At 33.8% G+C, this 23,219-nt stretch overlaps 1 long non-coding RNA gene across 1 annotated transcript in view; it reads right to left on the bottom strand.

The window, feature by feature from the left end:
* Nucleotides 1–6,763: 6,763 nt before the first annotated feature.
* Nucleotides 6,764–23,219, bottom strand: part of LOC138171835 (uncharacterized) — a 33,772-nt gene continuing 17,316 nt past the window's right edge. The window contains exon 2 of the long non-coding RNA XR_011170975.1: nucleotides 6,764–7,271. This is a non-coding gene — a long non-coding RNA (uncharacterized lncRNA). The remainder of the gene's footprint in view (nucleotides 7,272–23,219) is intronic.

Below are 23,219 nucleotides of genomic sequence, written 5' to 3'. Positions count from 1 at the left end.
TTGCCTCTTCTATATGAGATAGTTTTCCCCATTCTGTCTCTCCCCATCTCCTCTCATTATATTCCTCTCTCACCACTTAATTTCATCTTTTAAGTATCATCTCTTCCTGTTAAATTGGTCCTGTGCCCTCTATATATGTATACTTGTAAACATATATACACATTCACATATATATTCATATGCCCATATACACTCATATATAGACATATATATATATATATATATATATATTCCCTTCATCTACTGAGAAAAGTTTCATAACTTACAATTATTGTATTTCCATGTAGGAATGTTAATAGTTCAACTCTGATAAGTTCCTTATGATTTCTTTTCCCTGTTTACCTTCTCATGCTTATCTTGCTTCTTGTATCTGAATGTGAAATTTTCTATTCAACTCTGTTTTGTTCAGCAAGAATGCTTGAAAGTCCTCTATTACACTGAATGACCATATTTTCCCCTGAAACATGATAGTCAGTTTTGCTGAGTAGGTGATTCTTGGTTTTAATCCCAGCTGCTTTGGCCTCCGGAATATCATATTCCAAGCCCTTCTATCCCTCAGTGTAGAAGCTGCCAGATCCTGGGTTATTCTGATTGTGTTTCCACAATATTCAAATTGTTTCTTCCTGGCTGCTTGTAATATTCTCTCCTTAATCTGCAAATTCTGGAACCTGGCTATAATATTCCTAGGAGTTTTCTTTTTGGGATCTTTTTCAGGAGGTGATCAGTGGATTCTTTCAACCTCTGTTTTGCCCTCTGGTACTAAAACATCAGGGTAGTTTTCTTTGAGAACTTCCTGGAGGATGATTTCTAGGTTCTTACTTTGATCATGGCTTTCAGGTAGTCCAATAATTTTTAAATACTCTCTCCTGGATCTATTTTCCAGGTCAGTGGTTTTTCCCATGAGATATTTCACATTGCCTTCTATTCTTTCATTTGTTTGGATCTGTTTAACAGCATCTTGATTTCTCATAAAGTCATTAGCTTCCATCTGCTCCAATCTAATTCTGAAGCAATGATTTTCCTCATTGAGCTTTTGAGATTCTTTTTCCATCTGCAAATTCGGCTTTTTAAGGCATTCTTCTCCTCATTGCCTTTTTGAGCCTCTTTTGCCATTTGAGTCAGTCTGTTTTTTAAGGTATTATTTTCCTCAGTCAGGCTATTGTCTCTCATTTCATAATTTTCTTGCATTGTTCTCATTTCTCTTCCCAATTTTTCCTCCACTTCTGTTATCTGCTTCTTAAGGTCCTCTTTGGCCTGTAACCAGCTCGTATTTTCCTTTGATGCTTTTGGTGTAGGAGTTCTGACTTCACTGTCTTCCTCCTGTTCCATGCCTTGCTCCTTTTTGTCCCCAAAATAGGAGTCTAATTTTGGAATCTTCTCTTTACTTTGTTTCTTTTGCCTGGTCATGTCGCCCTTCAGTCACTTGACCCTGGGCTTTTTGCCACAGTAAGATTCTGCCGCTAGACAGGGGAGCTTTCGTCCCAAATGCTGGGATTTTCTCAGCTGCTGGAGGTATTAGATGGGTGACCTCTCTGAGGTCTCCAAATGCTCTGGCTAGCTGGACACACACCCCAGGGCCTCCACCCTATACAATCCAGATCCAAGAAGGTTAAAGTAAGAGCGATCACCCCTCAGACTGGTGCTTGGTTCCCCTACACTCTGCAGGCCAGGAGCTGAAGCAGCCATGTGGAGCTGGCTGGCTGTGCCTGTGTCTCAGTGGCTTCTTGCCCTGGGGGCAAAAGCCATGCACTCCCACGTACTGGGTCCCCAAATCCAGACTGCACTGACCTCTCATTTTGTCCTTCACATCTATGTGTTGATAATTCTGGAAAGGGCCACAGCTGCTGCTGATCTGGAGTCCCTTTGGCCAGGGGCTGATGAGGCCCGCCCTGGGGCCTGAGGCTGGGCTTGGCTTCCAGAGCACTGAGCTGGCTGATTCCTGCCAGCCTGCTGGGCTTTCCTCAGCGGGAGGTTAGCTTCTCTGTGTCATTTTGTGGGTTCTGCATCTCCAAAGTTTATTTAGAGTCCCCTTTTCACATGGATTGGGTAAGATGGAAGCTGGAGCCTCGGGGAGGTCCTGCTTCTACTTTGCCATCTTGACTCCACCCCAGGAACTATATAATTCCTAGCCTAGAGAGGGGAAAGCTTATACTAAAGTAGTAACTATTTCAGTATTTGAAAGACTGATATGTAGAAGGGAATTTTTACTTGTTCTCAGTGGCCACATAGAGAAGAATAAGGAGTAATGTTCAGAAGATGCAATAGTCAAATTTAGGCTATATGTATAAAAAATTATTCAATAATTAGAATTACATAAATTTGAATGAGTTATTTATGGAGGAAGTGGTTTCCCCTCAGTGTAGATTTTCAACCAGAAAGCTTCACTCATACCCTAATATGGAAGAAAGCAAAGGAAGCCTCCGCCACTTTGGTTGGATACCCAGGAGCAAACTTTTGACAAAAAAAAACAACAACTGTATAAGCATCATACTGAACAGGCAGTCATGTATGGGTTGTAGTCTGCATCCTTGGATGGATCTTCTTGATTCAAAGAGAAATTAGGTCCATTTGAGTATTTAGTGCCTCCAGGACCTGGCACAGTACCTTGTAGTGGAAGATGCTCAACAATTTTAATTAAATTGAATGCCAGATACCATCTCTCTTTAATTGGATGATATGTTCTGCACTTAGTACAGCTTTCTTAAGTCTAAGTTAAATGAAGAAGACATAGGAGGCAAAGGAGGCGAAATAATCTTCTTAACCAATAATAATTTTGATAGTTCAAGATACATTTGATTGAAAAGATTAAAATTTATAGAACTATATCCAACTGAGTACTTCTGAATTATCAAATACTAATAAAACTAATATTTAAAGTGATGAAGATGCTAAAAATCTTTCCAACTATCTTGAAGCCAAGTGTTATTTAACTTAAATGTAGTGGATTCAATAATAAGAAATGAATTATGTCTTCTTTACATATTACTCTGCTTTGTAAGGAAATAGAAAAAAAAAACTATTCAATTGATAGAAAGGCATTTAATGGTGTTAATGTAATTATATCCTCAAATTGTATCAAGCAATAATAAATAATTACTTGAAATTTTGTCCCATCCTAATTAACATTAAATGTTTGATTCAATAAAATTCCATTTGCATAATGTTATATAATGTGTCCTTGAAAAAAATTCTTCCTTTCAACCAACGTAAAACAATTAAGAAAAGAGATTGGAGAAAATTTCAGTAAACATAGAAAATATTGGCCATCTATTCTTCATGCTACATGATTGCACTTGATACATCAAGCTTGTAGTAATGTTTTTATGAGTTTCCTAAAAGTACTTTTGTTTTATAATAGTACTAAAAGTAATTTTTTTCTGTCATATTAGACTGACCAATAAAAAAAAAAACTTATTTTTGTTTCATTTTTTGAATGAAGTATCTGAAGCCTCTCAGAGGATGTAAAGCCATGTGGCATATTCTAAAAAGCACAGATCTTGGGGATCAAAACATGAATTTCAATACTGGCTGTTCTATTTATTATCTATATATCCATGGGTAAATCAATACATCTTGCCAATACTCGGGTTCCTTACATGAAAATGAAAATAACAATATTCAAGCTACCTAACTCATGAGGAAAAAGGAAACCATAAAGCATCATATAAATGTGAGTTACTGATATAAAAATTGAGGAATGATTTATGATCTTGAGAGAAATATATACCTTATGCTATATTGAAGAAAAAATAATAAATGTTATTATTACATAGATAAATGTGAAATGCACTGAAGAAAGACAAACATAAGGTAATCTCTCTTTAGAAAAACACATGATTTCAGAGAACTGATGATCATCTATGTTACTCTCATCTTGACAGGTGACAGATAAAAGGTGCAGAATGAGAAATACATTTTTCAATAAGACCAATGCGGGAAATCATTTTACTTGACTCCAAATATTTTTATAAGGGCTTTGTTTTTATTTTAAATTGGGAAGAGGGGTGGTAGCATATGAAGAAAATAAATGTTCATTAATTGGGAAATATATACACACCAACACAGATACACACACATATGCGTCTATATATGTATGTATATATGCATATATATGTGCATAAATATTTTTATTTTAAATTGACATCAGATTGGGAAGAGACACAGAAATATTCATCACTTGAAAGGTTTGACAAGGTGAGGAACCCCAAGCATCATAACTGCTATATGTGTCATAATCTCTAGCATGCTAGACTTGGAATCAGGAGTTTAGTTCAACTATGTCCTCAGACCTACAGCTGTATGATCCTGGGAAAGTCACTTAATTTTTCTCTCAGCCAGTTTCCTTATCTATGGTGTAAAAATGGGGATAATAACAACAAATACTTAATAGGGGTTTTTTTAAATAGAATCAATTAAAATGTGCAAAGTACTATGTAAAATCTTAAAGTACTATATAAATGCTTATCAATATCATCATTAAAATAAAATAAATAACCACTTTCACCTAAAATTATTTAGTTCTCAAGCAAAACATAATAAAAGAAACAAACAAAAACTTTTGTAATGGTCCCCATCCTCCTGAGGCTTGAAATTGGAGAAACGCATAGAAAAAATAACATAACAGCTAGGAAAGATCAGTTATTGCTATGGAAGTAAAGAGCTAGAAAACAGTGGGTGGACCTTTAATTTCATTGGTATATGGAGCTTTTGGATGAGGAAAGTACCTCTCCCAATTTATTCAACACCTCTGCAACTTTAGTACTAAAATGAGAAATTCTGTGCCTTACTCAAGGTCACATAACTAGTATGTTTTAGAGACTGAACTTAAACTCAGATCTTTGGGACTCAAAGGAAGGTTTACATCCATAAAACAATGCTTCTTTTTATAGTGAAATTGATTTCTATTTTGGGAATCTATGTATGGTCATATCATTAATTTTTAGAGCATAGAAAATCATATTTTCTCAGAGATATTGAAGGATGAACATCAAAGAGGTCAAATAATTGACAAAAAATTGAAGGAAGAATATAAAAGAGGTCAAATAATTGACAAAAATGGAAAAGATATTTACAGATTTCTTAAGAAATAATTTGCAGTGATAGTAGTACAAAAATATTTGGCTCTAACTTCAATGTCTTCAATATGTTGTGAGAGAAAACATAAATAGGACTAAAGATTAGAAGAACATAAAGATCAACCTTACACACAAAAGTCTATACCTGATTGGTTTGATATAAGTATGAGAACATTGAAAGATTGATTTTCAAGTTATCTGAATGGGAGGAAGGTGCTAACTGGAAAAAAAAATGAGTTATATGTGTTGTGACCAAAAGGACTACAATAAATATTGACCCATTGCTTCTTGCTCAAATCTACAAAATATATTTTGGAATAATCAACACCTATGTTGAGATGTAGTGAGGTGTCAACAATACCTGGTTTTAAGTCCTGCCTCTGACATACCATGGCTGTATGACTTTGAGCAAATCACTTAACTTAGACGCTGCCTCAGTAACCTCATCTGTTTTATGATAAGGCTAATTTTGAAAGTGTCAAAGATTCCTTCCATCTATAACTCAATCACATATGATCCTCTTACTCCAAAGTTAGTTTTCCTCTAGCAGCATCACTCAACCTAACAAATCATGTTCCACAGAATATCTTTTAAGTAGTATAATTGACCAAAAGATGCAAGAAATTCAAGATCTCACTATGCTTGTTTGTAGACTGCATAAAAGGCTTTTGATTTGCCTCTTCTCCACGAATTTTCTTCCATACGCATTTTAAAATGCATATAAAGACTTGACAATGGGAATATTTCTATGACCTTCTCATTTTTAATACAAAATGGTATATGAAGTATATCCAGCTCAAAGTCCAAATGGAAGATAGAGTTCTACTAGACTCTGCTCTTTGCAAATGACTTGTGCTGGTCACATGAAACTTTGGAACACTACAAAATATATTAAATGATATCTTTAAGAACTCAAGAGATTTCCCCTTCAAATCCATACAGGAAGTATCAAGAAGATGAAACATGCTTATTTCTGAGTAATGATATAACTTTGGAAGGAAATCTCACTGAGATCTTCTATCAGCACCTGTATCTAGAATAGACATTGTGGCTAGACAATATGCTATATACATAGTTCAAAAGGAAGAAAATAGCAAGTGGAATCACATTTTTAAAAACTGTGCAATAATTTCAACAAGTGTTGCCCTGACTCAAGAAGAAATGTTTTGTTCTTGTTCTTCTCCCTTTATTTTAACAACTATCCTCCTGGTGATGCTACATCACACTGATTTTTGTCTTTACAATATCTCTAAGAGTCAAGATTGTGAATAACTGAAAGGACTGCCCAGGGGCATCATGAGGCAGTGGAAAAAGTTGTGACCTTGTAGACATAAAGGCTTATGTCAAATGCAGGGTCTGTTTTTTGCTACCAACATGGCCTTCAGCAAGCTGCTTAGCCTGTCTGTCTCTGTTGCCCCATGGGCAAAATAAGGTGGAATGGAGGAGGTGATATCAAAGGTCCTTTCCAGTTCTATATTTTTGGTCTTATGATCCAGAAAAAGACATTATAAATATGGGTAGTGAATATAAATGGGATTTAACATGTCAACAATAATGAAATGCAGGCTAAAAGTATCATTAACCATATTAAGATAGATTTATGACTAGTAATAAGTTAACAAACACATAAGAAATGCTCCTACGACACTGGGCTAAGAATTAGAGGGTGAGGTTTTAAGAAAAGGCAGTTTTTATGTTGCAATGGTATACTTATAACTTTAATAAACTCAAAAGAAGATAGAAAGGTGATATAGTGATTTTAAAAATATATACTAATTAAATAATTATTATTGCAATGGGATTTAATGGATATCCTGAGTTGAATTATTTTTTTTTAATTTTCTGAATTGCTTCAGTTACTTTTTGCAAATCTTGGAGATAATTTCATTAAAAGTTATCATTTTTAAAGCTGAGGAATTTGAATTCTTTCCTCAGATAAGTGAGTGGAGGGTAATCAGAATCCTTTGTTTTTCATCAATCATTAAACTAGATTTAACCTAAGAGAAATAAAAATTCCAGAGAGAGTTTAGATGCAACATTATTAGCAGTGGCTCAGAACAATAGTCCATGGATGACATAAGCTATCTTTGAAGTCTTCCCAGTATTAATAATAGGTCACTGCTTTCCTTGGATTCAGGCCCTGGCAACATCTAAATTTGGCTCACTACTAGATCTCCACCAAAGGTCTTCAATTTCCTGGAAAATATAAAAAAATAATGCAAACAGTAGTTACAAAATAGGTATATTTCAAATAGTATTAAAGAGAATAGAATATTACTTCTAATAAAATCCTCAGAAAAGTAAGCAGTATATAAGCAAGTTTATCTTTCTTTCCAGAATTTCCAGTATAATAATAGTGATCAACTCAGCAAGTCCTTACATTTAGGACTGTTTCCACTGACTTGATTGCAGAAACAGTGTTAATGTCTCTGTTTTGCTTTTTTTCCGGATGGTACTAGTGCTACATACTACCTATTATTCCACATTGCTGCTCACCACTATTCTCTGCTTCTCCATGTCTTTGCACATCCCCATGTGAAGAGCAAGACTGCTTCTCTGCAAACAGGGACCATCATCATTCCTTAAAATCTCTGACCTAGACGTCCTGCCTTCTTTATACCACAGTGTTACCTTGGGTTTCCATTCTCCTCTATTCTTGACATGTACACACATGCAGACATATAAAAACACATAAACACAATATGGGGAAAGACAGACATAATTGATTGAGTACTTACAAGAATGCCTAACTGCTTTTCTCACTGATAACATGTGGAAAGTCTTATTATTGCATTTAATTCAACATGAATTAAACTGTTAGAACTTTGACCATATCATTCTCTGTAAATAAGATTATAGTTGGGGTAAACAATGATAACAATAATATGATTAAAGTAAGATATTTAAAAATGTATTTTTTAATTGTCACAGACGGCACAGTGTGTAAAGTGCTGGCCCAGAAAACTCATCTTCCTCAATTCAAATTTGGTCTCAGATACTTACTAGTTATGTGACATCGGACATCACTTAAATTTGGTTGCCTCAGTTTCCTCATATATAAAATGAACTGGGGAAGGAAATGGCAAACCACTCTAGTATCTTTGCCAAGAAAAACTCCAAATAGTGTCACAAAGAGTTGGACACAACTAAAACTACTCAACAACAAAAACTGAGATCTGCTATATTTGTTTTGGAATTTCATTTAGACTTTCTCAGTATTTTGTTTCTTTATGATAAATCAAATCATGTACATTCATAGTGTAATAAGGTATACTTGAGCAAAGAATGACCATTTTAATCACTATTTCACAGGAATAATTTAGACCTTGACAGTTAGCTTCATTAGTTTCCATACACTCCTGACACCAAGTAGTAGTATATCTAAATCATGAAGTTGTATTTAAAAGGCATTAATTCATTCAATTAGCATTTATGAGTCATCTGTTATGTGTAGATGACTGTGTTAATCTTTTGAGAAGAAACATATTATATAAGAAATAGGCCCTGTCTTCATGTAATTTACAGTTAGATAGAGGTAGAACATGAACAGATAACTAACTACAAGATACTTTATCATATGATAAGTACACGAGTGTTATATGACATACAATGCCCTTGAGGATGCATATTTTTAAACAAAGTTATAATATGATTTTCCTTTTTTGCATATTCATATTAAATATAGCATTTAGCCACTGAAAAATCCTATCACTACATAGCCTTGCCTCAAATTTTAAGTTAAAAGAGTTAATTCTAACTTGAAGTTGTTCATTTTGCTAATTGTTGCAAAAGGTTATGAATTTATATCATCTTTTATTAATATAATGATAACAACACAATATAGTGCTTTGTTTCACAAAATATGCTTCTGAAAATAAAACTATAAATCAAAATCCATAAAAATGGCATTAATGGATATGGAATTCCAAAATGACTTAAAGACATTTCTCTCATCGACCAATTCTAGGAATCTACCAATGAAAACAAAAACCCTGAATAATAGGCATATGGGCCACTGATGGAACAAACTAAATAGGGAATTACAGAGCTGAGGGTTCTACATAAAACAGAATGTCACCTCACTGCTTATAAAGCATATTTTGGCAATTCAAAATGTTTTATTTATTAGTTTTACTTTCATGATGGTATCTAGTAAAACAAACAGGGTGTGTAACATGTAAGGTTTTCTTCATTAATGTTTCAAAATGTTTTTTTCTAGGATATCATCTATTCCTGGCCAACTTTTCTAATAAAGATTAAAAATCAAAAAAATAAACAAATAAAAAAAATGACAGCCATCTGTAGGGCCGGGGGAGGGGGTGGGGCAGAAAAAATTCGATGATAATTTTGAAAGGAATATTTAAAAGGATTAGCAAGATGTGCATAGTAGAGTTGAGGTTTCATGTATAATAATTTTTATTGTACTGTTATGATATTACTTATTTTATTTCATAAATTAAAAATAAAAATTATTATTATTAAATGATTGATTTACAAACATGTTTTGAATAGACAAATAAGATGAAAGGCATTAAAATATCAATGATGTAGGATTGTCTAATATCCATTATGGGATTTTAAGCAAATCATAGACACTATAGGAAGTTCCAAGAAAAGGTATGGGCTAAAGAAAGAATGAGAATTATATATGGGAAGAATGAAGAAATAACAATTAAAGTAGACATAGCTTTGAAAAGTCTCAGGTTCTGCTTGAAATAGATAAGAACTGTTCATATTTTCAAATGAAAAAAAGAGAAAAGCACAAATGATCAAAACTGCAAGATTTTTCTTCATTTGTATGTTATATGAATATTAGAAATATTCTTATATGGCTTACATTTTTTAAACACTAATTTTGAAATATTTGAAACAAATAGTTTGCTGGGGATAAATGAACTCCTGTATCATATGTAATGGGAAGCATTGATTCAAAATAATTTATGGTTTATATTTAATGCATATACAAGATAATAAATCTGAATATATGTTCACTTCCCATGCTAATGGTACAAATTCATTTAATCACCATGGGGATTTATTCAGCTTGGTCTTTACTTGAAGAATAATGGAAGATTTTTAATATTATTCTATTGCTGATTTGACGTTATTATTATTTGTAGGCCCCTCATTACTGCCAAAGTAAACCAGATGGAAACATCTTAACATCTTTGTAATGAATAAATAGCTGACATAAAGCCTCTGATTATGTTGTTTATGACATAAATTCACCAACTATTTCCCAGTTTGTTTGAAAATGTCAGCATCTGGAATCAGAAATAAGCTTGTGACTAATAAGTCTGAATTAATTACTGCCATTAATTGTAATTGAAATTAAAAATGTTTTATTTTGATGTAATTTAAATTACTAATTAAGTTTTACTTTACATACATTTACAAATAAATTGTATAATAATTTTCTGATAATAAATCCACAAGCCAAACCATAATAGAGACAAAAATCTGAAAGGAAAAGGACAGTGTGTCATTTTAGCCCTCATCAATTAAATTCACTTGGGTATTTTCTCCCTTACAAGTATTTATCTTGAACAAATGTTGAATAAGTTTTTAGACCAATGACTGAAAAATTAAAGGTTAATAAGTTTGGAGGATTGTAACATTAACAAAACTATCCAAAAATTAGATTTAATATGAACTGCTTTAAATGGTTTACCATATAATCTTTGAAGATTTTAGATGTTCTCTTTACATTTTCAAAGTTTTTGAAGAGTCTATTTTTATCAACTACACACTAGGTAAGTCAGACATATTCTGCTGACAGATATGCTACTCATTATGTAATTTCTAGTTTCAGTCATGATTGCATGGTTTTTATAAATTGAGTATGTAGTTGTCTAGGATTTTTTTCCCCTTCTCATAAAGTTGCTAAGCATACATATCAAACAAGGGCAAAAGTTATCAAATAAGATTGACAAAAGTCATTTAACTGTGTTCTTTTCTTCCCTAATTACCTTGAATATATTTTATTTACATTCTATCTATATTTATATATGTACATTCTGTCTCTCTTACTTGAATATAAGTTCCTTCAGAAAAAAGGAATATTTAATTCTAAACCTTTATATTCTCAACACCTAATATACTGCCTGACAAAAACAGGCATTAAAGGAATGCTTGTCAAATGGGTTATCACATCAAACAAAGTTTGAAGTGAGATGAAATGCCTGACTAAAGGTACAAATGTGGAGAAAGGAGAAGAAATAGAAATATATCTGGGAAAGAATAGCAGAGGAGGAAGATTATTGAGTTACAGAGCTATAACTACACATACCTGTGTCTACAGGAAATTTTATTGAGAGAGTTGATGATGGAGAAGAGCATTAATCCAGGTGTAGATGTTCTTTAAAGCCTGCCCTTTACCTTCAGGAAGTAGTGGGAGGGTAAATAAAATGAAAATTCAATGGATCTAAGAAGGAGAATGTAATACCTCTGTAATGCTCTGGGGTCATAATAAAGGTTGTTGCTTAATGGTATAGAAAAGCTGGTGGCAGTCCAGAGGACCTACCAACATAGTACTCTGAAAACAAAACTCCAGTCCCTGGGCCCTAGTTACAGATCAAGTGAGCTGCCATGAAGGTGGTAGTCTGGAATGCCTCAAAAACAAACAAGTAAACAAAAGAGGTTTTCTTTGGTGAGGATATAAGGAGGAAAACTGGTTTATTGCAAGCTCACAAATATTTGCATAGAAACTTATACATGTTTTCAACCAAAAAAATCAATGCCTAGTATTGTACTAGAAAATTATTTATATTAAGAATTTTGGAAAATTTAATACTGGCTAAAAACGTCAATTTAGTTAAAAAGAAATCTAGTTGTCAGATTACATTCCTATGACAACTGTACTTTTTAAGCAATTTGGTATCATAATGTAAATATTGGTTTTAAATTATGTTTCCCATGATCCAGTAAACTGCTGAGGAACTGAACTCAATGTAAATTTTGTGATGCTCTTTCAGCCTCAGTATTTATCTGTCTCTGATTGTGAGTTTCAACATCAATACTTTCTAATGAATGCGTATAAATTCCAAACATTTTTTAAGTTATTGTAAATCCTGAGGCCTAGCAACACAAAATCAATAATGTCTTCTTTAAAGTAAATATATTTTCTTAGTTTGCTCTCAGTCCTTATTATTATGGTTTCATGAATATATATATATATATATATATATAATATTTTCATTTAGTATTAGACAAAGTACTATTAAAGCTATATTTAGATAATCAAAAGATGCTGATAATCAAATATAGTAATAAGTATGTTTATGAAAACTCAACAGCAATGTTCCTAGCATATAGATGAAAAGGAAATGTGAAAGGAATAAATGTGAGTCATTGAGTATGAGACTAAACTGCCTAATCTAAGCATAGTACTTTGCATCTATATAATATTTTCATCCAAAAATTTAAGATGACTTAAAAAAAGGCTCCTTAACTTACAGATGGGAGAACAAAGTTATTATTTGACCTACATCAAAGTCAAAACACTACTTGATTATTGCAAAGGAAGTCTGTGATCTGGACCAAAGAAATGTTTACAACAACCTCAATTACAATGTACAAAAGTGTTGATACTGAAATTATGATTAATATATAAACATGTAGGGAATGTAATTATTTAATAATCCCTTTTTCACCATTGTCAAGATGGCAGAGTGAGGAAGGGACCTCCTGAAGCCCTTGAAAACTACCTTCTAGACAACTAGAAAACTCCCTCAGAATCAGTCTAGGTCGTAGACCTAGTTTTACAAAACCAATCCTTTCATTATGTGGATTTGTTCTGTGAAGTTTAGATTCAGTCAAAAGACCACACTTGACGACCTAGAGGGCCATATATTGCCTTGAGGGTGCACAATCCCCACCCATGGTCTAGAAGCAGGGAAGCAACTCACCAGCCTGGCGAGCAATGTCAGTCTCACTGCGGCAGAGGGGAAGTGAGGTCCAAGAGCAGCAACAGCAGCAAGGCTCAAAGCAGGGGCCCTGCAGCAGCAGAGGTCCAAGCCTGGGACAATCCACCAGTGAGGCCTCACCCTCCTGCAACCAGCAGTCTGAAACACAGCAAGACACTACCCCAGCAACCCACCTCCAGCACAAACCACCAGTGAGGTCTTGACTCCACTGCTGACCAGTAGTGAAGCCCCTCCCTGGGGCTGGCCAACAGTGAGACTCTGCTCTTGGGACCTACCAGCAAAGGGACCCTGTTTCCATAGCAACCCAATTGCAGGGTCCAGTGCCTCAGGCAGATCAGCAACAAAATTTTTCCTCCTGGACCTGCTAGGAGAGAGGCCCTATTTCCATAGCAGCCTTGCAACAAAGTCCCCACCTCTCATGGCCACCCCCCAGACCTAGCAACAAGATCTGTCCCCTACATTCAGCCACCAGAAAGACTGTTACCACAGTAACTCAGCAGCAAGGCCCCATCCCTGGAGCAGGTCAGCAATTAAACTCAAACCCTGGGGAGATTAACAGAGAGGCCTTCCCTCTTTAAAAACTCTACAAGTCAGAAATGAAGCCTCCCCTCAAGAGAAAAAAAAAGAAGCAGTAAACCCTGCACAAAAAGCTCGGGACAGTGAAGGACCAGAACTCAAATCTCACAGAAAAACACAAAGTCATAAAAAGGCAGGAAAAAAAGAGCCTGCCTATAGAAAATCACTTTGGTGCTAGGGAGGATCAAGACATAAATTTAGGACAGGATAATAGTGCCAAATGACTACATGTGAAGCCTGAGAGGAAAAAAAAACATAATTAGGTTCCAGACCCAAAAAGAATTCCTGGAAGAGAGTAAAAAGGATTTAAAAAAATGAGAGAAGTAGAAGAAAAATTTGGAAAAGACATGAGATTAATTCAAGAGAATCATGAAAAAAATGAGTTAGTAGCATGGGAAAAGAAAGACAAAATTTACTGAATAACTTTGTAAAAGATAGAATTAGCCAAGTGGACATAAAGAACAAAAGGTCACTCAAGAAAATAATTTCTTAAAAAGTAGAATTAAACAAGCATAAATTAATGACTCTATGAGACATGAAGATATGATTTCAAAAATCAAGAAAGTTTTTAAAAATAGAAGAAAATGTGAAATTTCTCATTGGAAAAACAATTGATTGGAAAAATAGTTCCAGGAGGGATAATATAGGAATTATTGGACTAATTGAAAGTCATGATTGTAAAAAACAAAAACAATAAAACCAAAACAGAATAGACAACAACAACAAAAAAATAAATACCTGAACATCTTTCACAAAATTATCAGAGAAAACTTCCCAGATATCCTAGAACCAGAGGGCAAAATAGAAATGAAAAGAATCCCACGATAATCACCTGAAAAAGATCCCAAAATAAAACTCCCAGGAGCATTATAGTAAAATTCCAGAGCTTACAGATCAAGGAAAAGGTATTCCAAGCAGCCAAAAAGAAATATATATATATGTATATACTGTGGAGCTACAGTTAGCATTGCACAGGATTTGGTAGGTTCCGCATTAAAGAATTGGAGAGTTTAGAATATGATATAGGGCACAGTAAAGGAGTTAGGATTACAACCAAGAATCATTGATCCAGCAAAATCAAATATAATTTTTGGGGGTGGGGAACAGAAATTTAAACAGAGACTTTCAAGTAGTTCTAATTAAATGACCAGAGCTGAATAAAAATAACTCTTAACAACTTTATACACAAAAGAACAATTAGAAGGAGTAGATATTGGCAGAGAATTTGAATATAAGATGACTTGAGAAGATGATATTGCCCCTCCCCCCAAAATGAGGTGAGTAAGAAAATTCCATTAGAAGAAGAATGTCTGGATTGATTGGGGGTAAATTATCCCACATAAAAGCATGAAAAAGCCATTATAATGGAGGGGGAAATGGGGAAAGCAAAGCTTAAATCTTACTGTCATCGAAATTGGCTCAAAGAGTTAATAACATACACACTAAGTCAGGAAATCTATCTCACCTTATGAAAGCTTTGGAAGTAAAAATGGATGGGGATAATAGAAGTAAGAATGGGGAGTGATAAAAGGGAGGGTATATTGGGGAATGTGGTGATGAGAAGTAAAATACTTATAGAAGGGACAGGTTTGGAAATAAGAAGGGGGTGGGATAAGCAAGTAAAATAAATTGATAACTTGCTATCATAACTGCAAATGTAAATGGGATGAACTCATCCATAAAAAGGAAAGCAGTTAGCAGAATGGATTTAAAACCAGAATCTTACAATATATTATTTACAAGAAGCACATTTGAAGTGCAGAGACTCAAAAACAGTAAAAGTAAAGGGCTGGAGCAGAATCTATTATGCTTCAGCTGAAGCAAATGAAGCAGGGGTAGCAATCATGATCTCAGACAAAGCAAAAGCAAAAAAAAAATAGGTTTCTTTAAAAGAGAAAAAAAGGAAACTATATCTTGATGGAAGGTACCATAGACAATGAAGTCATATCAATACTAAGCATATATTCACCAAATGGTATAGCATATAAATTTTTCAAGAGAAGCTGAATAAGTCAGAGGAGGAAACAGATAATAAGACTATACTAGTGGAGGTCCTCAACTTTCCCCTCTCAGAACTAGATAAATCTAACCAATGGATAAAAAAGAAAGATGTTAAGGAGGTGAATAAAATTCTGGAAAATTTATATACAATAGATATCTGGAGAAAAATTAATGAAGATAGAAAGGAATATGCTTTTCTTTTCTCACAGTACATGGTACTTACACACACACACACAACCATGTATTCGGGCATAAACACCTCACAGCCAAATACAAAAAAGTAGAAATAGTAAACGTGCTTTTCAGATCATAATTCAATACAAATTACATTCAATAATGTACAATAGAAAGAGAGATTTAAAAAAAAACAGAATAACCATTGGGGTGGTCAGGTGGAGCAGTGAGTAAGAGCTCTGGCCCCAGAGTCAGGAGACCTGGGATTGGTTCTGGCCTCAGATACTCGGCACCAACACACATACACACACCCACACCCACACACCCACAACCCCCCCTGTCCCCCCCACACACAAATAACTGGCCGTGTAACCTTGAGCAAATTACTTAATCCCAATTGCTTAGGGGCAGCCAGGTGGCACAGTGAGTAAGAGCGTCAGCCCCAGCACCGGGAGACCTGGGATTGGTTCTGGCCTCAGATACTCAGCGCACACACGCACACACACACACACACACACACACACACACACACACACACAAATAACTGGCTGTGTAACCTTAAGCAAGTTACTTAACCCCAATTGCTTTAAAAAAAAAGAATAACCAAGTGGGTCAAAGGACAAATCACAGATAAAATTTATGATTTCATTGAAGAAAATAATAAGACAAACACGCAAATTTCGGGAAGGCAGCCAAAGAAGTACTTATGGGGAAAATTGTATCTATAATTGTTTATACCAATAAAGTAGAGATAAAGCAGATCAATGCATTTGGAATTCTAGTAAAAAATAATTGGGGGAAAAAACAAATTAAAATCCACAATTAACACCAAATTAGAAATCCTGAAAATCAAAGAAAAGATTAATAAAAGTGAAAGCAAGAAAACCACTGAAATAATAAATAAAATTATAAGCTGGTTTTATGGGAAAAAAACCAATATGATAGAAAAAAAAAACATTGGTTAATTTGATTTAAAAAAAAAAGGAAAGAAGAAAACCAAACTACTGGTATAAAAAATGAAAAGGATTACTTTTCTACCAATGAAGAGGAAAATAAGACAATTGTTAGGAACTATTTTGGCCAATTTTATACCAATAAATTTGACAAATTAATTGAAATGGATGAATATCAACAAAAATATAAATTATCCAGATTAACAGAAAAAGAAATAAAATACTTAAATAACTGAAACTTAGATAAAGGAATTGAACAAGCCATTAATGAACTTCCTAAGAAAAAATCCACAGGGCCAAATGGAATTCACAAGTGACCTCTACCAAAGCATTAAAGGAATAATTAATCCCAATACAACATAAACTATTTGGAAGAATAGGCAAAGAAAGAGTGCTACCAAATTCCTTTTATATGAATATGATGCTGATATCCAAACCAAGAATCTCCAAAACAGAGAAAGAAAATTATAGGTCAATTTCACTAATTATTATTGATAGAAAAAATTAAATAAATTACTAAAAGAGATATTTCAACAATATTACAACACAAGAATCATACACACTACAACTAATTTATACCAGGAATGCAGGGCTGGTTCAAAATTAGGAAAACTGTCATCATAATTGACTATATCAATAATAAAACCAACCTAAAAATTATATAATTATCTTAATACATGCTGAAAAAGCCTTTGAGAAAATATAGCACCAACTTCTATTGAAAACACTAGAGAGATAATAAATATTACCTTGTTTTACTTTAAAATGATAAGTAATGTTTATCTAAAACCATCAGCAAGCATTATTTGTAATGGGGATAAATTAGAAGCCCTCTCAAGGGTGAAGCAAGGATGTCCATTATAACCTTTAATGTTTAATATTGTATTAGAAATGTTACTTATGGCAATAAGTGAAGAAAAAGAAACTAAAAAAATTAAACTAGGCAATGAGGAAACAAAACAATCATTCTTTGCAGATGATGTGATGTTATTCTTAGAAAATCCTAGAGAATCAGCTAAAAAAACTACTTGAAAAATTAATACCTTTAGCAAGGTTGTAGGATACAAAATAACATCCTCCCAAAAAATCATCAGTATTTCTACATATTACAAAGCTCAGCAGCAAGAGATAGAAAGAGAAATTCCACTTAAAATAACTGTAAACAATATAAAATACTTTGGAGTATACCTGTCAAGACAAACCCAGGAACTGTATGAACACAATTATAAAATACTTTTCACATAAATAAAGTGAAAATAAACTATTTGGAAGATATTAATTATTCATAGGTAGGCCAAGTCAATAAAATAAAACTGACAATTTCTACTTAAATTTATCAATATATTCAGTACCATACCAATCAAACTATCAAAAATATAGTACAGAGCTAGAAAAAATAGCAACAAAATTCATTTGGAAGAGCAAAAGCTTAAGGATATCAAGGGAATCAATCAAAAAAAATGTAGGTGGCTTAACCATACCAGATCTCAAGTTGTATTATAAAGTGGTAGTTATCATACAATCTGGTACTGTCTAAGAAGTAGAGTGGTGAATCAGTGAATAGATTAGGTAAAAATTACATTATAGTAAATGACCATAATGATCTAGTATATGATAAAAGCAAGGATTCAAGTTTTTAATACAAAAACTTATTATCTGACAAAAAAAACTACTGGTAAAATTAAAAAACAGTATGGCAGAAACTAGGTATAGATAAACATCTCACACTGTGTACCAAGATAAGGTCAAAGCAGGTACCTGATTTACCCATAATGTGTAATACCATAGGCAAATTAATAGAGCATGGAATAGTTTACCTGTCAGATTTATGGATATGGGAAGAATTTATGACCAAAGAAGATATAAGGAGCTTTTACAAAATGTAAAATAGGTAATATTGATTATATGAGATTTTAAAAGTTTTTGCACAAACCAAACAAATGAAACCAAAATTTTAAGGAAAGCAGAAAACTAGGGAGAAAAATTTGATAAAGGTGTCACTCCTCAAATAGATACAGAAATGAGGCTAATTTATAAGAATACAAGTCACTTCCCAATTGATAAGTGGTAAAATGATATGAACAGGCAGCTTTCAGACAAAGAAATCAAAACTGTCTATAATTATATGAAAAAATGCACTAAGTCATTTTTAGTCAGAGAAATGCAAGTTAAAAAAATTCTGAGGTACCATTTCACTCCTATCAGAGTGGTTGCTATGACATAAAAAGGAAAATGTTGGATATTGGAGGGGACGTGGAAAAACTGGGACACTAATGTACTGTTGGCAGACCTATGAACTGAAAATTCTGGAGAACAATTTGGAACTATGCCCACAAGGCTATAAAACTGTACATGTCCTTTGATCAAACAATACCACTGTATGTCTATATCCCAGAGAAATCCCACCAAATGGAAAAGAATCTATTTGTACAAAAACATTTATAGTAGCTCTTTTTTGTGATGGCCACAAATTGGAAATCAAAGGGATGCCCATCAATTGAGGAATGGATAAACAAGTTGTCGAATATATATGCAATGGAATACTATTGTGATATGACCTGATGAATGCAAATATTTTAGAAAAGCCTGGAAAGACTCACTTGAACTGATATATAGTGAATTGAACAGAACTAGGGGAAAGTTGTACTCAGTGACAACAATATTGTTAGAAAAACTGTGAATGACAAAGCAATACAATGATCCAAGATACTCCCAAAGGACTAATGATGAGGTATACTATCCACCTTGAGATAAAGAACTGATATTGATTGACTACAGACTGAAGTATGCAATTTTTCACTTTCTTTTATATTTTTCTTTTATTCAAGTCTTCTTGTACAAAACAACTAATGTGGAAATTTTTCCATAATTGCACTTCTATAACCTATATCTGATTGCTTGACCTCTCAGGGAGGAGGGAGGAATAGAATGTGGAATTCAATATTTTAAATAAGAAATGTTAGAGATGTAGAAAAGTAATTCTTTTTCAGATATCAAAGAATAGCTTAGTTTCTCTCCTATTCTTTTTCTAAACTGGCTGATTGTCTTGTCTACAAATTTATTTAAGGTCTATTGCAGTTTGTCTTGTTTGACAAGATTCATGTTGTCAGTATTGTATCCATAGCAACTTCTCCATAATCCCACTGCATCTCTGACTTTTTGCAAAGTTGTGTGTAAGGTTGGTCAAGGCTTCAGAGCATTCCCACAATGCCTGGTTTGCCTCAGCATTAGCAATCCAAAAGGTGTGGGAATGTGGCAGAGAATTGGGCCAAAAAAGCAAATATACATCTATTTAAATTTGCCAGACATAAATGTGCTTGTTCCATGAATAATTTAAATAATAATGTTTGTTTAACAATGTTAAACTTAGAGAATTATAGAGGGAGATTTTATTGGAGGCCTTCCCGTGGAGCTGTTTATGAACAATTTGGTCATATAAGGAATATTTCAATCTACCTTGCCTCCACTCACTCTGCTAAAGATGAAAAGTGTGCATTGTGTCATACTATCAGGAATGGAAAGAGAGAAAGGCTTCACATTTACCTTAAGAGGGAAATACTTGGAACTTGTATTGTAGTTTGTAATCAACTTATCTAACCAGATAAGAGATATTTATAGAAATAATTTGTCTTATTAATAAGATACATGATTATTGCAGGATAATAAATCTGTGCTATTTACACACCTCTGAGTCTATAATTATAAAAGTATTCTGACTATGTCATACCAGACTTTTTTATTATTTTTATTTTTTACATTTTAAATATAAACAGACTTAAGGAGGAAAAGGGTGAATGTTTCATAATAATACTGATACTAGTGCTGATATAAGTCTTAATCTGAATGCAAATTCTAAAACTATAAATAAATGTCGTCATGACTCTGGAGTTAATTTCCCAAATCATTATATGATAGCTATGAAAATGCATTTAAAATAAAACAGCTGGATGTTGGCATGGATAGGTAAATATCTGACCAGGAATCAAGCAAGTATTCTTTTATAACTTATGGAGTTTGCAGGCGGGACAAGCAGTGACCTGTCTCACCATGGCTATGCCATTGCCACTTCACTCTCCGGTATCCAAAAGGCATATTGACTAAGATTATATCAACCTGCCAAAAAACTGAACAAATGAAGGATGTGACACTAATGTCTTTTAAACATTCTAAACAAAAGCCATTTTCGCTGGTTTTTCTTAAGGAGAGGATAAAACTAAACTTACTCCTTTACTAAACACTGGTTATACAAAAGAAAAGAATGAATTATTAGAATATGTTATCAAAGGAAGCAAGAAAAAAATTGGAGATTATAAACACAGATTACATTAGAACGGACACACAAGAGTAAATGAGCTATTAATTGCACAGAATCATCTCTCTGCCAGTGGTTGGGCTAGTCCTATCTTAGTAGTCACTAGTGTTGCAGGTATAAGAAGTCAAATATTTCTATGAGCCCCCTTCTTCAGATATATGTTCCTTCAAAGAAATTGTTCATGCATCATTCAAAAGATTATTTTCTACCTGGAGATCGAATCCCGGGCTCAGACACTCAGCACCACACCCAGAAATAACTGGCCGTGTAACCTTGAGCAAGTTACTTAACCCTGATTGCTTAATTAAAAAAAAAAAAAGATTACTTTCTCTCTTGATCTCCTTCTCCATTACTTCCTGAAGTCTTTCTAAATCTGAAGTCTCTTCTCCACTTATCCAGTGTCATAAGTTCAGAGATCTCTTAAAAAATCAGGACCTATGCTATTCCTTCCTATATCTCCAATATTCATCACTTTGAGCCACGGGAATGTTCATCAGGAAAGCACCTGAGACCTAGGTAGAAGCAGAGTTATATAATTATCTAAATCACAATATCAGGTCTAAAAAACACTTCATTTGAGAGGTTTGTTTTTTTTTTCATGAATTATTTTGAGTCCTGTAATTACCCTGTAAGGTAATCACTACACAACTTATTATTCTTATTTTGCAGATAAGAAAAACTAAAACATAGATATGGCATGTGACTCAACCTTGGCCACTGCTAATAAGTATCAAAGGAGAGTTTTAAACTCAAGTCCTTCTTACTCCAAGTTCAGAGGTTATTCCATGATTTTTTTTTTCATATAAATTCAGTTTTGTAAAATACTTTCAAACTTGTCTTTTGAATTTCAGTCTTTAAAAGTCATAATATATGTATAGTGTGCATATATATATATGTGCACATATATAAAATGTGTATATATGCATGTGTATATGTGTGTGCATGAATCATAGTATAATGTTATGTTAAATTATTGTTTAAAATAGTATTTGGTTTGGAATCTGCATTGGTTGTCAATCAGCCAGAATTTAGCAAACATTTGCTATCTTCAGGTCAGAAGTACAAACAAAGGTATAAATAGTATGGGACTTGAAGGAAAATAATTTTGGTGGGAGAGACAATTAAATAACTAGATATATGTGATATATATGCAGAGTAGATATAAGGTAATCTTTGAGAGAAAGGCAGTTGCAGGTGATGGGGACCAAGAAAGAGCTCTGAATTCATCTGTTTTAAAAAAAGATAAGGAATCCAAGAAGTAGAAGTGAGGGACTGAGAATTCATAGATTGTGATTCATCCAGTGCAAAGGCACAGAGATGGAAGAAAGAGTTTCATGTTGGAGAAACTACTGATAGGCCAGTATAGCTAGATTTGGATGTGTTGAGGAAAATATGTAGTGAGAACACTGGATATGTATGCAGCAGAATGATTTGGCATTATATGCCAAATAGTCAAATTTATATTAGATCATGGAGGTAATAGGAAGCCACTTTAGCTCATGGAGGAACAGAATGATGTCATCAGATCCATGCTTTTGAAAAATAATTTAGTTGGATGAGGGCAGTATGGATTGGAACACAGAGATACTTCAGGCATCAGACCAACCAGAATACTATTATTCTGGGCAAGAGATAATGTAAGACTGGAACTAGAGTTGTGGTTGTGAGAACAGGGAATATATTTGAAAGGCGCTGTCAAGGAAGCAATATGGTTTGTCATTGATTAGCTTCTGTAGGGTTAGTGATAAGGAGGAGTATAGGATTATAACAAAGTTATGAATCTGAGTAACTTGGAGAAAAGTAATTCCCTCAACAGTAACAGGAAACTTCAGAAGGAGTATGTTTGTTTGTTTAGAGGGGAAAAGAAAATATGTTCTGAGTTGCACACGTGGAGTTTGTTTGAATTTCATTTTATTGTAATAGCAAGCAAAGACGTATTTACCACCTTGTTTGACTTCAGCATCTTTGAGCCTTTCCCTGATTATATCAAATCTTCCTTAAGAAACAGAACTCATGAACCCCAAAACTTGTGAATGCCTGTTGCTGATGCAACAGGAAGGTGTGGAACAGGGAGAACCTTAATGAGCATATAAAAGGAGAAGCCCTGGCTGGGATAGAGCAGAACTGAGAGAGCACTTATAGTGGCAGATTTTGAAAAGGGAACATTTGTGGTGATGGCACTCTGTCTCTTCTTTCTGGGTTG

The sequence above is a fragment of the Petaurus breviceps genome, unplaced genomic scaffold, assembly GCF_028583685.1.
Source record: "Petaurus breviceps papuanus isolate PSGF00001 unplaced genomic scaffold, PetGlider_PUasm1.0 47, whole genome shotgun sequence".
Lineage (NCBI taxonomy): Eukaryota > Metazoa > Chordata > Mammalia > Diprotodontia > Petauridae > Petaurus > Petaurus breviceps.
This window is presented reverse-complemented; position numbering and strand designations above follow the sequence as displayed.